The sequence below is a fragment of the Suncus etruscus genome, chromosome 7, assembly GCF_024139225.1.
Source record: "Suncus etruscus isolate mSunEtr1 chromosome 7, mSunEtr1.pri.cur, whole genome shotgun sequence".
In the NCBI taxonomy this organism is placed as follows: domain Eukaryota; kingdom Metazoa; phylum Chordata; class Mammalia; order Eulipotyphla; family Soricidae; genus Suncus; species Suncus etruscus.
The window spans coordinates 1,257,728-1,273,722 of NC_064854.1; positions in this window are offsets into that span (position 1 = coordinate 1,257,728).

Below are 15,995 nucleotides of genomic sequence, written 5' to 3' on the forward strand. Positions count from 1 at the left end.
GAGTACCTCTAAGTCCTCCCTATTATTGAGCAAATCAAAACAAAATAAAATTCTGATATGTTGAAGCACCATATCAGTCTTAATTTGAGGGTTTTCTCTCATCATTCATAAATTATTACTACCAATAAATTTCCAACATTGCTAATAAATTACTAATTGTTTTACTTTAAAACATTAACATGCATTTCATTTGATTAAAATTGAATGTTGAAAATGAGAGCGCAAATTATATAATCCAAAGGGAAACCAGAGCATGTGAAAATGTCTTCAGCCTAACTAATCACTAGGGAAATACAAATCAGAATCGTAATGTTATATTACCTCATACTTTATTATCGAGAGTATTGTAGAGTATTGTTAAGTATTGTATTGTAAAGAACGTGAAAGGGAAAGCTTGTGGTTTGAGTTTGGGATGTAAATTTTTATAGCATTAAGAAAGCAGAATAAAATTTCATCAAGATAAATTTAAAAAATGAAAATACAAAGTAAGTTGAGTCTTAATTCACTCCTGTGTGGTCTAATCAGACTTTTAAAGAACTATCTGAGGCCAGAGAGATAGCACAGTGAGGGTGTTTGCCTTGCATGCTGCTGATCCAGGATGGATGGTGGCTTGAATCCTGGCATCTATACAATCCCCCGGGGCTTGCCAGGAACAATTTCTGAGCACAGAGATAAGAGTAACTCCTGAGGGCTATCAGTGTGATCCCCAAAATACAAAAAACAAAAACAAACAAACAAAAAATAAAGAGCTATCTTCATTTCTCTGTTCACTGTAGTATTATTGCATAGTAAGGATATGGAAACAATAAAATATTATCTGGTTATAAAAGAGGAAATTCTGTCATCTGCTAAAACATAAATTAATTTGAACAACATTGTGCTAAGGAAAATAAAATAGTTATGAAAGACAATGTTGTCTGTATCATTTACCTGTAAAATTCAAAACAGTAATTTAATAGAAACAGAATGGAATGGTGTTTTCTGGGAGGTTAGGAGTGAAGAAAAGTGGATGTCATGGTTCAAGGTGTAGAGATTTAGGTTAAAAGAACAAATTCTTAGGAGTTAATGCATAAGATGCTGACTATATTTAATAATGTATGTGTTATTGTAACTGAAAATTTCTTCGGATAAAATTTAAGCATTGAAGCAAACACAAGTGTTAACAAAACAGTGACTCGATCAACTGCATTTACTTTGATAAGAATTCCATAATTTTCATTTTTTTTGAGCCACAGGATTTACTCCTGGCTATTCACTCAGAAATTGCTCCTGGCTGGGGGACCATATGGGACACCAGGGGATCAAATTGCAGTCCATACTAGGCTTGTGCCAGCAAGGCAGCTGCCTTACTGCTTACGCCACTACTCCAGCCCCAAGAAATTCATAATTTTTATGACTATTGAATAATCACATAATAAATTTCACATAGAAGTTATATTTTTAATTATTCTTCAAGAAAGTAGAGCTCCAAGTATAAGATTAGGCAAAGAGAAGGTAGAAATAAGTTCTTAACTTGGCCCAGTAATGTGGCTCTTAGCAGAACACTTACACCACTTATGAGGCCAGTCATCTGTGTTGGAGTTAATACTACAAAACAAAGAAAGTGATGTCTGAACACCACAACTAGGTAAGAACAATATAGGGAAGGATAGGAAAACAGATCATGTGGCATCAGTTATTTGAATGTCTGAATATATTTTAGATATAGATTTTATGTTATTTTACTAAGGAAATCTTTTATTTACTGAGATTATTATCATATATCAAGAGTTGGAAAAACAAGATCACTAAAAGAGGTTCAGAAAGCCTAATGCTTTTTTAAAAAGACAACTCTATGAGTCTTGACAATTATTTTGCTCTATTTACATTTATTCTCCTGAGCACTTTACTCTTGATTTCCTCACCATTTCTTATTATTTTGAGGCAGTAATTTCTATTTACTTGTAGTCTGTGCTCTTTTTACTACTAACAAAATGTTACTAATAACACATTGATCTGGGCCTATGAAAGTGGTCACTATGTTCATAATTTCATGACACTCCTGGGCCTTTGACTTCCAAGTTTATTAATTTGGTTCTTTGCACATTGTTATAACATACATTCTGTTATTTTAAGTTGAATATGGTCTTTAGACTTTATAAAAAGTTCAACAGAGAAAAATATTATTATGCCTTTTTGGGAATATTTGCTCAATAATTATGTTGTTAAATCTAGATAAATGCTGATTATATTGCTAAATTTGCCTAATTCTTGAAATTTTTCCTGAAGATGTTGACTGTGCTCCAGCACCTGAGTTAATATTTTGAGGCCCTGAAACTGAAAGATAAAATTTGGAGGCAGGACATTTTGGGGAGCAGCTTTAGATAAATTATACATTGAAGATGGGACTCTTATCCAAAAGGATCAATAAATGGTATCAAAAGGACCTTCTAAAAAGAGGAAAAGAGACCTCTGTCTTTGTCTACCTTGATGAAAAGAACACAATGAAAAAGGAAGGGAACAAGATCCTACCAAAGCTGTATGTTAGAATGCTGAGGTGAACTCAGGTTTTGAAAACTGAAGGGTAAATTTTGCCTATTCTCTGGTATGTGTCACAACAACTTGAGTAGGCAAAAACTGCCATAGTACAGCAGGTAGGGTATCTACCTTGCACAAGACTGATCCAGGTTCAAACCCTGGCATCCCATATAGTTCCCTGAGCACTTTCTAGGAGTAAATCCTGAGCACAAGAGATGCTTCTCGGGCCGGAGAGATAGCATGGAGGTAAGGCGTTTGCCTCTCATGCAAAATGTCATCGGTTTGAATCCCGGCGTCCCATATGGTCCCCCGTGCTTGCCAGGAGTGACTTCTGAGCATGGAGCCAGGAGTAACTCTTGAGCACTGCCTGGTGAGACCCAAAAAAAAAAAAAAAAAAAGAGATGCTTCTCCCAACAACAACAACAACACTATGCCTCAGCTATGGGTTTTAAGACAAATAAAAGACATTATTGTAATAACACCCAGAGACAATAGAGAGAAGGGCTGGAAGGACCAGCCCACAATATGAAGCTGACCACAAAGAGTGGTGAGTGCAGTTAGAGAAATAGCTACACTAATAACAACCATGACAATGTGAATGAGTGAGAGAAGTAGAATACCTCTCTCAAATACAGGCAGGAGATATAGGAGGAGGGAGATGGGGGCACTGGTGTGGGAATGTTGCATTGGTGAAGAGGGGCATTCTTTTTTTTGGTCACACCCAGGAGTGCACAGGGGTTACTCGTGGCTCTATACTCAGAAATCACTCCTGGCAGGCTCAGGGGACCATATGGGATGCCGGGATTCGAAATACCGACCTTCTGCATGAAAGGCAAACACCTTACCTCCATGCTATCTCTCTGACCCCGAAGGGGGGCATTCTTTTTATGACTGAAACCCAACTACAAACATGTTTGTAATCATGGTGCTTCAATAAAGGTATTAAATAAAAGACTATGCCTCTCTGAATGAGGCCCCCAAGAACTCAGCATCTTTTAATATTCCTTTAATCTACCAAAACTTTTTCCCAACAATTTTATAATTTCTATTAAATATATATGAATGTACTATCTTTCAATAACATCTCCTTAATTACATATAAACATTTCTTTTTAATTAGGGTGCTATTTTTTCAAATATGCATTATTTATTGCCAATGCTAATAAGGTCTTTTTCAAGTTTGTGTAAAGTATCTCATTTGTCTCTTTAATCACAATTTGAGCAAGATACTCTTATTAACTATGTTATAGAAGAAAAACTCAAAATAGGCTCTTAAGTAGCATTTTAAAATAGAGAAAAGATGCAAGCATCTTTTTGACCCAATACCCATATTCTTAGACTCCCTGTTAATCTTTCTTAGATAAATCATCTATTATACTACTGGGAAGTTGGTCTTAGGAATTCTTCAAGGGCTGTAGAGATAGCACAGAGGTAAGGTATTTGCCTTGAAAGCAGTTGATTTAGGATGGACAGTGGTTCGATCCCTGGCATCCCATATGGTCCCCCATGCCTGCCAACAGTAAAAAAGAAGAATTCTTCAGATACTGAGACAAAGCTATGAAAACATACCAGTTTATTCTAAATGCTACACTTGTATTATAGAAGAAGCTAAATGTATTATCTTTAATATGCTTTCTTTTTTTTTTTTGGGCCACACCCGGTAACGCTCAGGGGTTACTCCTGGCTATGCGCTCAGAAGTTGCTCCTGGCTTGGGGGACCATATGGGACGCCGGGGGATCGAACTGCGGTCCATCCAAGGCTAGCGCAGGCAGGCAGGCACCTTACCTCTAGCGCCACCGCCCGGCCCCAATATGCTTTCTTTTTGTTTGGGCTCAACCTTATATTGGAGCAACTTTATTTATAAAAGAATAAAGAGGGTGATTGGAAAAGAAGTATTGTAGGTAAAGAGCTTGTCTAGCATGTAGCCAACCCCAGTCCTATCTCTGGCAATTCATATGGTCTCCTGAGTATTTCTAGTAGTGATTCCTGAGCACAAAGTTAGGAGCAATTCTCTGAGTGTAGTCAGGCATAGTCCAAACACTATGCTCTCTATTTTTAAAATTAATGAATAAAGGGATAATAGCCTGATGATAATATTTTTAGAATTGATCTAAAAAAGATATCATTGATATAGTTAACTAATTTTATTTATTAAAACTATTTATGTGACTATCAGTAGTACAATATTAACTACTAGCAGATTATCATGATTAAGATGCATAGTTATTTTATAAATATTTTTACAGATAAAGGAGTCAAATTGATAAAACTATAATTTATTAGTGATAGATTATTCTATTACATTGCTAAAATTATAAAAATGCTTTATACTCACAAACAAAATAAATTCTGACATGTTTTAACAAAATACCAATGTTGATAAGCTCAGTCATCAAAATAATATATGTAAAGTTGTTACTTGCTTAGATTCATATTCTTTAGTTTTTTCACCTTCTGTATAGATGTGGCTTACATTTTTCTGAAATAGATGCCTTATCTGGACTTGCGTGTGTGTAATGTCTTCTGTTCAATATTTTTATTAGTTGTTTGAAAATTTCAAGGTTGCATTTTATGATTTTAAATTTAAAAGTCACAGTCCTAGTGTTTACCAAGGAGATATAACTTCTCATCCCCCAAGATATTTTTTAAAATGTATTTAAATTACTAAATTATCAGTGTCAAAATATTGGTTTAAAATTGTATAGAATTTTTGACCAGGTGCTTTGAAGTTATGAAAGATGGTACGTAGTACTTATTGGAGAGATCTCCTAGAAAAGAACCTTCTCTCTTTCTGATTTTAATTGACCCAAATGACTCATATAAGCTAACACATTTATGTAAACCACAGTTTGAATACTTTTGATGGTTAAAATGGACCCTTCTGTTGTATTCTACACTAGGTATTAGGGTGCTAATTCCTGGGACTGACCTTCACAGCTGCTACCACAGCTTCTTTGGGAGGTTGGTCAAAGCTGTTTTGGAAAGAAAGACATTCTAAAGCCATTTTATTTTAACAAGTGCTCTGGTCCAGTGATTTATATCATATGCCTTATATATCTAAATTATAGTTTAAAAATTTATTGCTTTTAATATACACAAGTTAGTCAACATCTAATACCACATCAGTAAAAGAAAAGATAAAAATCATATGATCATATCAATTGGTGCTGAAAAAGCATTTGACAAGGCCCAACACTTATTGATGATTAAAACTCACAGCAAAATAAGTGTAGAAGGAATCTTACTCAAAACAGCAACAGCAAATATATATGTGTATATATATGTAGTATCTATATATAACAGTTATATATATATATAAAGCACATAGCCAACATTATTTTTCTCTTTATAAATTGCTTTATTTAAGTACCATATTTACAAAATTATTCATATTTGGGTTTCAGTCATACAAAGAATACTATCATTCACCAGTGCACCCTTCCCACCACCAATGCCCCCTGTTTCCCTTCCATTCTATAGCCTCCACACACAATCTCACTTTATTTCTCTTTTGACTTTGTGTTCTGCCCTATTGTCAATGAAGGGGTGTGTTGCTTGTTACTTTCTCTCTGAAAACCAGAGTGTCAGAAAGAAAAGAGAAAGAGAGAAGAGAGGGAAGCAAATTGCTTGTCCTAGAGACAGGTGAGGTGGAAGGTGTGATGGGTACATTGGTAAAGGGTGGTGTATATTCTATGTACAAAATCTAACAATGAACAACTTTGTAAGTATGGTGCTTAAATAAAGCAATTAGTTAAAACAACAACAAAAGGATGTTTCACACCATTATTTATTGTGACAATACAATAGCTAAGACTTGCAATCAACCTAGGTGTTCAAAAACAAACAAATGGATCATGAAGATGTAGTACATATATAAATGGAATACCACATAGCTGTAAGGAACGATGCAATCATTGCAAATCATGCAATTTGCTGTAACATGGATGGACCTGGGCGATACTATGTAAATGAAGTAAACCAGAAGAAGATAAATAAAATATAACACTTAAATGTGGTATTTGGAAAAACTGCATCAAGAAATGCAATGGTTTAAATGTGAGTTGTCTTCAACACCCTTATTCCCAGAGTATATTAAGGAAAAAAAAGAAATTAGTGAAGGAGGTGGAACACAAATCTAAAAGAATGGGACCAAAAGTTAAGTAGGCGAAAGTGCATTGGTATTGTAAGAAAGGACAGAGCTTAATATACAAGGCAGAGCCAACAACAATGATAACATTAGACCCAATCTTTAACAACCAAAATAAAAACCAGGTCTGGCAGGCTAAGTGGTGGAAGGTAAGTGATGGGGGCATGGGATGGACTTTGGGAACATTGACAGAGGGAGGTTGCATTGCTGGTGGCATTGGTCCTGAAACATTGTACGTCTGAAACTCGACTATAATTAACTTTGTAAATTACAATAGCTTAAATAAAAATTAAAAAATATTGAATTAAAGAGAAATAGTTATATTTATTTTAAAAATGTTTGATTTGGGGCCAAGTATGGATGTACTCAGGACTTATGCCTGCTTCCTCACTGAAAAACTTGAGGGACCCTAGAGAGCGCCAGGGATTGATCCTGTGCAAGGCAAATGCCTACCCACTGTGCTATTGCTTTAGCTTCTAAAATATTTTCTTTTTGTCATTTACCCTTCTCTGTTGCTACCATCCCTCTACCAAGTTAGCTCTGACAGTGAATAAAAGGACACAAAAAGTTTTACTGACATGTTTCTTTTTTTTAAAGCCAGTCAAATTGAGCAGTGGGGGGGTTATATACCACCTTTTGTGATACTAAAGTTAATACAACTGACATATTTCTATTGAGGAGGTGGATATGTAAGGGCTGGAACACAGTTCCAGGAAAAGAGCTTGACCCTTCTGAAAGGCGGATGTGTGAAAACTCTGCCTATGGCAAGGTAAAAATTCCCATAATGGCTCATTGTAGGGAACTTCCTGGTATGACTTTTCCACTGCCTCAGAATGTCTTCGTGGACATTATGCCCTTATAAGGAAATCATCCCTACCCCCTCTCCCCTTCTTATGGTATATAAGGATGAACAAAGAAAGCCACGTGGTCCTTTGCCTCTGTTCGGTTCTGGATGGGCACTGGACCCTGGCCGGCCAGAATAAAGAACTCACTTGAGCTTTTGCCTGAGTGACTGTCTCTTCACTTCTCTGCATCAGAGCAGCATCTGGACTAACGAGCCTTACAGATAGAGAAATATTGCCCAAGTGAGAAAAAATAAACTTTTTCTTTCCAATAGATATAGGGAGTCTAGAGACTAAAATTCATAGTTTATATGATTGAATTTTATTTTTATTTATTTATATTTTTATTGTTTGCTTTCTGGGCCTGGTGACACTCAGGGGTTACTCCTGGCTATGCACTCAGAAATTGCTCCTGGCATGGGGGACATATGGGATGCTGGGGGATAGTACCACAGTCTGTGCAAAGTTAGTGCCTGCAAGGCAAATGCCCTATTGCTTACGCCACAATTCTGGCCCATGTATGATTGAATTTTAGCAGGTGGTAGGGTTTCTAGCCTGCTCCTGGAGTTTACTTGATGTCCACTCAATTAATATATATGTATATATAATACATATTTCTAAGTCTGAGTTATCTGGTCATATTTTGCTCATTTCCTTGCTTTAGTAATTATATTGCACATCAATGAAGACAACTGCTGGAGACGTGTTGTGTCTCAGCAATTCTCGTGGGTCATAGTACTTTGACGAGAGGAAAATGGGCACATGAGTGGACGAATATGAAATATGAAATAGTTGAGACCACACAAAATGCATTGTATGGGGACCCACGTCTATGAGACGAGAGACAAACTTTATTTTTCAGCTGATGACATTTTAAGCACAACTCTGTTATGCAAGGTATATCTTCAGAAACAAAGGGCAGAGAATCTTAGGAGAAGGAAGACAATGATACCAAGCCCTAGAATATACATATCTAAAGAACTAGCCATGCAGGTGAAAAGAAATCCTTAGCTGAAAGGGAGGAAGTTCTAGTTAGAAAGGAGGTGTTCTGGTTTTGCAAGAAGCTTCTAATAGCAAGAGAAGAAAAACTAGTAGCTGGCGACTAGCTGGACTCAATCTTTGAGTTGCAAATATACTAGCCATCGAGGAACTTAGCAGCTTTCTTTGGTACTGAAATTTCTTTTGACTGTAGTAAAACTGAGGCCGAATATCTGTAGTTTAGCAAGGGAGGCAAAGCCAAATAAATAAAAGTAAAGAGATATATAATGTCAGAAATATAGCCAGTAATCCATGCAGGGGTTATGTTTGACTTCTCCAATGGGCCTTCTGGCTGAAATATTTCTTGGGGGTAAAATTAGGCACGGCACCAGGAAAGCCAAAAGAAACATCTGGCATGTGCTTTTCCTTTATAATGGAGAAATGCATGCTGCATGCAGTGACAGACAACCAATAAATTTCTTCTATCAAAGCATCAAATTTTAGGGCTGGAGCAGTGGCTCAAGTGGTAAGGTGTCTGCCTTGTATGTGCTAACCTAGAACAGACTGTGGTTAGATCCCCCAGCATCCCATACGATCCCCAGAGTCAAGAGCAATTTCTGAGTACATAGCCAGGTGTATCCCCTGAGCGTCACAAAAACAAAACAAAAAATAAGAAAAAGCAATAAACCCCCCCAAAACAAATATTGTCTCTGAAATATGGCCCTGGAAAAAATATACCACATGACTCTATTTCATCATTTGTCACTCGCACTGACTTAGGTTGACTCTTTTGGTTATTGTGACTAACCTGTGAATGAACATAGATGTGCAACTATTTTTTTTTGTTTGCTTGTTTCTGGGCCACACTCAGTGTTGTTCAGGGGTTACACCTGGCTCTGAGCTTAGAAATAGCCCCTGGGGGGCTCTGAGGACCATACGAGATGCCGAGGAATGAACCTGAGTTGGCTGTGTGCAAGGCAAATGCCCTACTTGCTGTGTTATTGCTCTGGCCTAACTGCTCTATTGAATTAGTAGTTTCATATTTTCCAATAAATGCCTATGTATTGATAAGCATGGGGCTACTTTCTGGCTACTTTAGTTTTAGTTTTTAGTAGTATTATAAAAATCATAACAAAATTATTACGAAATTATATTGTAATTATGTATTATACCATTATTTAAAATAAGATATTATATATGATACCTCATATAATATGTAATAAAATATAGTATAATATAATATAGTATAGTAGAATATAATAAATATAATAGATAATATAATCATATCATATTACACATAACACATAATATTTAACATATTATATAACATTATATACTATACTACAATATAACATATAATTATATATAATATATTTTAAGTATAATATATCTGCAATAATCTTATCATAATCATTATTGTTTATTACAATATTATTAATCATACAATAATATTTATTAATTATATGTAATATATACTGTTATCTATAAATGTTGTTCCAAATATAAATTCATATCAAAGGAGTATAAATTCCTATAAGTTCTTTTCTTTCTGTCCACTCAACATTTTACAATTTCGATTCTATGCTTGAAGACACACAAACATAAACAGTACATTCTTTCTGCTGTATGGCGATACGCCATTTTCTTTTTCTTTTACTTATTGAGTTGTAAGTACTGTTTAAAATGTTTATGCTCGCCCAGACGCCATTTTCAGGGAGGGACTTCAGAGCATAAAAACCGGCTAATCTTTGCAAAAGCTGGCTCCCTGTGTGTGACACCAGGCGGGGAAAATCCGCAAAAGTACACCGGCCCAGTGGGGCTCAGCTGTGAAAGACTGTGAGTGTGACCTGTCTATGTCTGTCTACTGTCCTCTTGCGTGAAACTCTTGCGAGTGGGGCAAAAAGAGCCTCCAGAAACCTCGCTCGCCCAGACGCCATTTTCAGGGAGGGACTTCAGAGCATAAAAACCGGCTAACCTTTGCAAAAGCTGGCTCCCTGTGTGTGACACCAGGCGGGGAAAATTCGCAAAAGTACACCGGCCCAGTGGGGCTCAGCTGTGAAAGACTGTGAGTGTGACCTGTCTATGTCTGTCTACTGTCCTCTTGCGTGAAACTCTTGCGAGTGGGGCAAAAAGAGCCTCCAGAAACCTCGCTCGCCCAGACGCCATTTTCAGGGAGGGACTTCAGAGCATAAAAACCGGCTAACCTTTGCAAAAGCTGGCTCCCTGTGTGTGACACCAGGCGGGGAAAATCCGCAAAAGTACACCGGCCCAGTGGGGCTCAGCTGTGAAAGACTGTGAGTGTGACCTGTCTATGTCTGTCTACTGTCCTCTTGCGTGAAACTCTTGCGAGTGGGGCAAAAAGAGCCTCCAGAAACCTCGCTCGCCCAGACGCCATTTTCAGGGAGGGACTTCAGAGCATAAAAACCGGCTAACCTTTGCAAAAGCTGGCTCCCTGTGTGTGACACCAGGCGGGGAAAATCCGCAAAAGTACACCGGCCCAGTGGGGCTCAGCTGTGAAAGACTGTGAGTGTGACCTGTCTATGTCTGTCTACTGTCCTCTTGCGTGAAACTCTTGCGAGTGGGGCAAAAAGAGCCTCCAGAAACCTCGCTCGCCCAGACGCCATTTTCAGGGAGGGACTTCAGAGCATAAAAACCGGCTAACCTTTGCAAAAGCTGGCTCCCTGTGTGTGACACCAGGCGGGGAAAATCCGCAAAAGTACACCGGCCCAGTGGGGCTCAGCTGTGAAAGACTGTGAGTGTGACCTGTCTATGTCTGTCTACTGTCCTCTTGCGTGAAACTCTTGCGAGTGGGGCAAAAAGAGCCTCCAGAAACCTCGCTCGCCCAGACGCCATTTTCAGGGAGGGACTTCAGAGCATAAAAACCGGCTAACCTTTGCAAAAGCTGGCTCCCTGTGTGTGACACCAGGCGGGGAAAATCCGCAAAAGTACACCGGCCCAGTGGGGCTCAGCTGTGAAAGACTGTGAGTGTGACCTGTCTATGTCTGTCTACTGTCCTCTTGCGTGAAACTCTTGCGAGTGGGGCAAAAAGAGCCTCCAGAAACCTCGCTCGCCCAGACGCCATTTTCAGGGAGGGACTTCAGAGCATAAAAACCGGCTAACCTTTGCAAAAGCTGGCTCCCTGTGTGTGACACCAGGCGGGGAAAATCCGCAAAAGTACACCGGCCCAGTGGGGCTCAGCTGTGAAAGACTGTGAGTGTGACCTGTCTATGTCTGTCTACTGTCCTCTTGCGTGAAACTCTTGCGAGTGGGGCAAAAAGAGCCTCCAGAAACCTCGCTTGCCCAGACGCCATTTTCAGGGAGGGACTTCAGAGCATAAAAACCGGCTAACCTTTGCAAAAGCTGGCTCCCTGTGTGTGACACCAGGCGGGGAAAATCCGCAAAAGTACACCGGCCCAGTGGGGCTCAGCTGTGAAAGACTGTGAGTGTGACCTGTCTATGTCTGTCTACTGTCCTCTTGCGTGAAACTCTTGCGAGTGGGGCAAAAAGAGGCTCAGAGGAGCACGGACACGTAGCGAAGCTACGCGGCCGTGCACTCTTTCTAAGGAAAGAACTCCATTGCAACAAGAAGGAAAAATCACACTAAGAACGGCGCTATATCACAGAAGCAAACATTTCTCTCTGGACTGTCTTCTCTGTTGCATGCTCGGGCCTAAGATTTGACCCAGTGTGAGGCTTCATCCACGGAGGACTCCCCTCCCATAGAGGCAAGTCAGCCCAGCCAGAAAGGGAGGAGCCAGAGGAGTGTGCTGCCTACATCATATAGACAATGAATACCACTACAACATGTAGAAAAACCCACAATACAAGTGTGACAATGGGGAAACAACGCAGGCCAGCATCAGACATAGAGAATGAAGATGACAATTCTGAGGACCAGATAATGACTGAACAACTAATCAACCTCTCAGATAAGGACTTTAGACTAGCAATATGGAAGGTTCTCAACAGACTCCAAGAAACCATGGATCGAGTTGAACAGAACACTAATAAGAACCAAGAAAATATGAAGGCAGAAATGACAAAACTCCAAACTGAAATAACATGTCAACTAACAGGACTGAAAAAGTCAGTAAACGAAGTGAATGACAAAATGGATAAGCTCTGGTACAGGGTATCAGAAGCTGAGAATAGACTTGGTGCTGTGGAAGATGAGATACATAACAATTCCATACAGCAGGAGAGATTGGACAAAAAACTTAAAGCAAATGAGCAGACAATGGAAAAATTAGTCAAAGAATGGGAACAGACGAAAATAGAAGTCTATGATAAGATCAACAGAAACAACTTAAGAATCATTGGAGTCCCAGAGACCCAGGAAGAAAATTTCCAGGAAGAATCAATGGTCAAGAACATCATTAAAGAGAAACTTCCAGAGCTAAAGAATATAGGTGATCAAATCCTGCATGCCCGAAGAGTACCAACCAAAAGAGACCCCAGAAAAACCACCCCAAGACACATCCTAGTCACAATGACAAATCCCACAGATAGAGACAGAATTCTGAAAACAGCAAGATCAAAAGGGGAAATCATGTTCAAGCAAGCTTCCCTGAGATTTACAGCAGACCTGTCACCAGAAACGCTCAATGCCAGAAAGCAGTGGTGGGATATTGTGACAAGACTGAATGAAATGAATGCTTCACCCAGAATACTATACCCAGCAAAACTCACTTTCCGGTTTGATGGAAGAATACATGGTTTCACAGACAAAAAACAGCTCAGAAACTTCACAGACACAAAACCAGTCTTAAGAGAAAAACTGAAAGACCTAATCTAAGACAAGACTACCCAAAAGACACACCAAATTTTGAAATAAAGATGGCGTTAAATCCCAGGACAATTCTTTCTCTCAACGTCAATGGACTAAATGCACCAGTTAAGAGACACAGAGTGGCTAAATGGATCAAAAAACTCAATCCAACCTTCTGCTGCCTACAAGAAACGCACCTGAATAGTCAGAACAAACATAGACTCAAAATAAAAGGCTGGAGAAAAGTTATCCAAGCAAACAACACCCATAAAAAAGCTGGAGTGGCCATACTAATATCAGATAATGCAAACTTTATACTCAGGAAGGTTGTAAGGACAAAGACGACATTTTATATTAATCAAGGGGTACGTAGAGCAGGAAGAATTCACTCTCCTAAACATATATGCACCGAATGAGGGGCCAGCAAAATATTTAATACAACTGTTGACAAATCTGAAAAATAATATCAACAACAACACAATAATTGTGGGGGACCTTAACACGGCTTTGTCAACACTGGACAGGTCAACCAGACTGAAACCCAACAAGAATATACTAGACCTGAGGAGAGAAATGGAAGAAAGAGGCCTAGTGGATATATATAGGACACTCCATCCCCAGAAACCTGAATACACATTCTTCTCCAATGTACATGGGACATTCTCCAGGATAGACTACATGCTGGCACATAAAACATACCTCCATAAGATCAAGAGGATAGAAATTTTGCAGACTACCTTCGCTGACCACAAGGCTCTGAAATTATTTGTGAACTCCAAAGGGACTCAGAAGAAACACTTTAACACCTGGAAGTTAAACAGCCTCATGCTCAATAACCAGTGGGTCCGAGATGAAATCAAGGAGGAAATCAAAAGGTTCCTGGAAACAAATGACAATAAAGACACAAACTCTCAGAACTTATGGGACACAGCAAAAGCAGTACTGAGAGGAAAATTTATAGCTTTGCAAGCACACATCAGGAAGGAAGAAGGAGCTTACCTGAGTAGCTTAATGACACAGCTAATAGAACTAGAAAATGCTCAACAAAAGGACCCAAGAATAGGAAGACAGAAGGAAATAACAAAGCTGAGAGCAGAAATCAACGAAGTGGAAACTCAAAAAACAATCCGAAAGATCAACGAAAGCAGAAGTTGGTTCTTTGAAAAAATAAACAAGATTGATAGACCACTGGCAAACCTAACAAAGAAAGAGAGAGAGAGAAACTTAATAACTCGTATCAGGAATGAAAAAGGAGAGATCACTACTGATATGACAGAGATTCAAAGGGTAATCAGAAACTACTTTGAAAAACTCTACGCCACTAAAAATGAGAACCTGGAAGAAATGGATAAATTCTTGGACTCTTATAATCTTCCACGGTTGAAGGAAGAGGATGTAGCATATCTAAACACCCCCATTACCATTGATGAAATTAAAACAGTAATCAAATGTCTGCCGAAAAACAAAAGCCCAGGTCCAGATGGATTCACTAATGAATTCTATCAAACTTTCCAAGAGGAACTACTGCCAATCTTGGCAAGACTCTTTCATGAAATTGAACAAACAGAAACACTTCCAAATAGCTTTTATGAAGCCAACATCACCTTGATACCTAAACCAGACAGAGACGCTACCAAAAAAGAAAATTACAGACCAATATCACTGATGAATGCAGATGCAAAGATCCTCAACAAAATCCTGGCAAATAGGATTCAATGCCTTGTTAAGAAGATCATCCACTACGATCAAGTAGGTTTCATCCCAGGAATGCAAGGCTGGTTTAACATCCGTAAATCTATCAACATAATACACAACATCAATAACAAGAAAAATAAAAACCACATGATCATATCAATAGATGCAGAGAAAGCATTTGATAAGGTCCAACACCCATTCTTGATCAAAACTCTCAGCAAGATGGGAATGGAGGGAACCTTCCTCAATATAGTGAAGGCCATCTACCACAAGCCAGTGGCAAATATTATCCTCAATGGAGAAAAACTGAAAGCCTTTCCTCTAAATTCTGGCACAAGACAAGGCTGTCCTCTCTCACCACTCCTATTCAACATAGCACTGGAAGTACTTGCTATAGCGATTAGGCAAGAAAAGGATATAAAGGGAATCCAGATAGGAATGGAAGAAGTCAAGCTCTCACTGTTTGCAGATGACATGATAATTTACTTAGAAAACCCTAAAGACTCTATCAAAAAGCTTCTAGAAACAATAGACTCATATAGGCAAGGTGGGCAGGCTACAAAAATTAACACACAAAAATCAATGGCCTTTCTATATACCAATAGTAATAAGGATGAAATGGACATTAAGAAAACAACCCCATTCACAATAGTACCACACAAACTCAAATATCTTGGAATCAACTTGACTAAATATGTGAAGGACCTATACAAAGAAAACTATAAAACTCTGCTCCAAGAATTAAGAGAGGACACACGGAAATGGAAACACATACCCTGCTCATGGATTGGCAGGATTAACATCATCAAAATGTCAATACTCCCCAAGGCATTATACAGATTTAATGCCATCCCTCTAAAGATACCCATGACATTTCTTCAAAGAAGTGGATCAGACACTTTTGAAATTCATTTGGAAACAATAAACACCCTCGAATAGCTAAAGCAATCATTGGGAAAAAGAATATGGGAGGAATTACTTTTCCCAACTTTAAACTGTACTACAAAGCAACAGTTATCAAAACAGCATGGTATTGGAATAAGGATA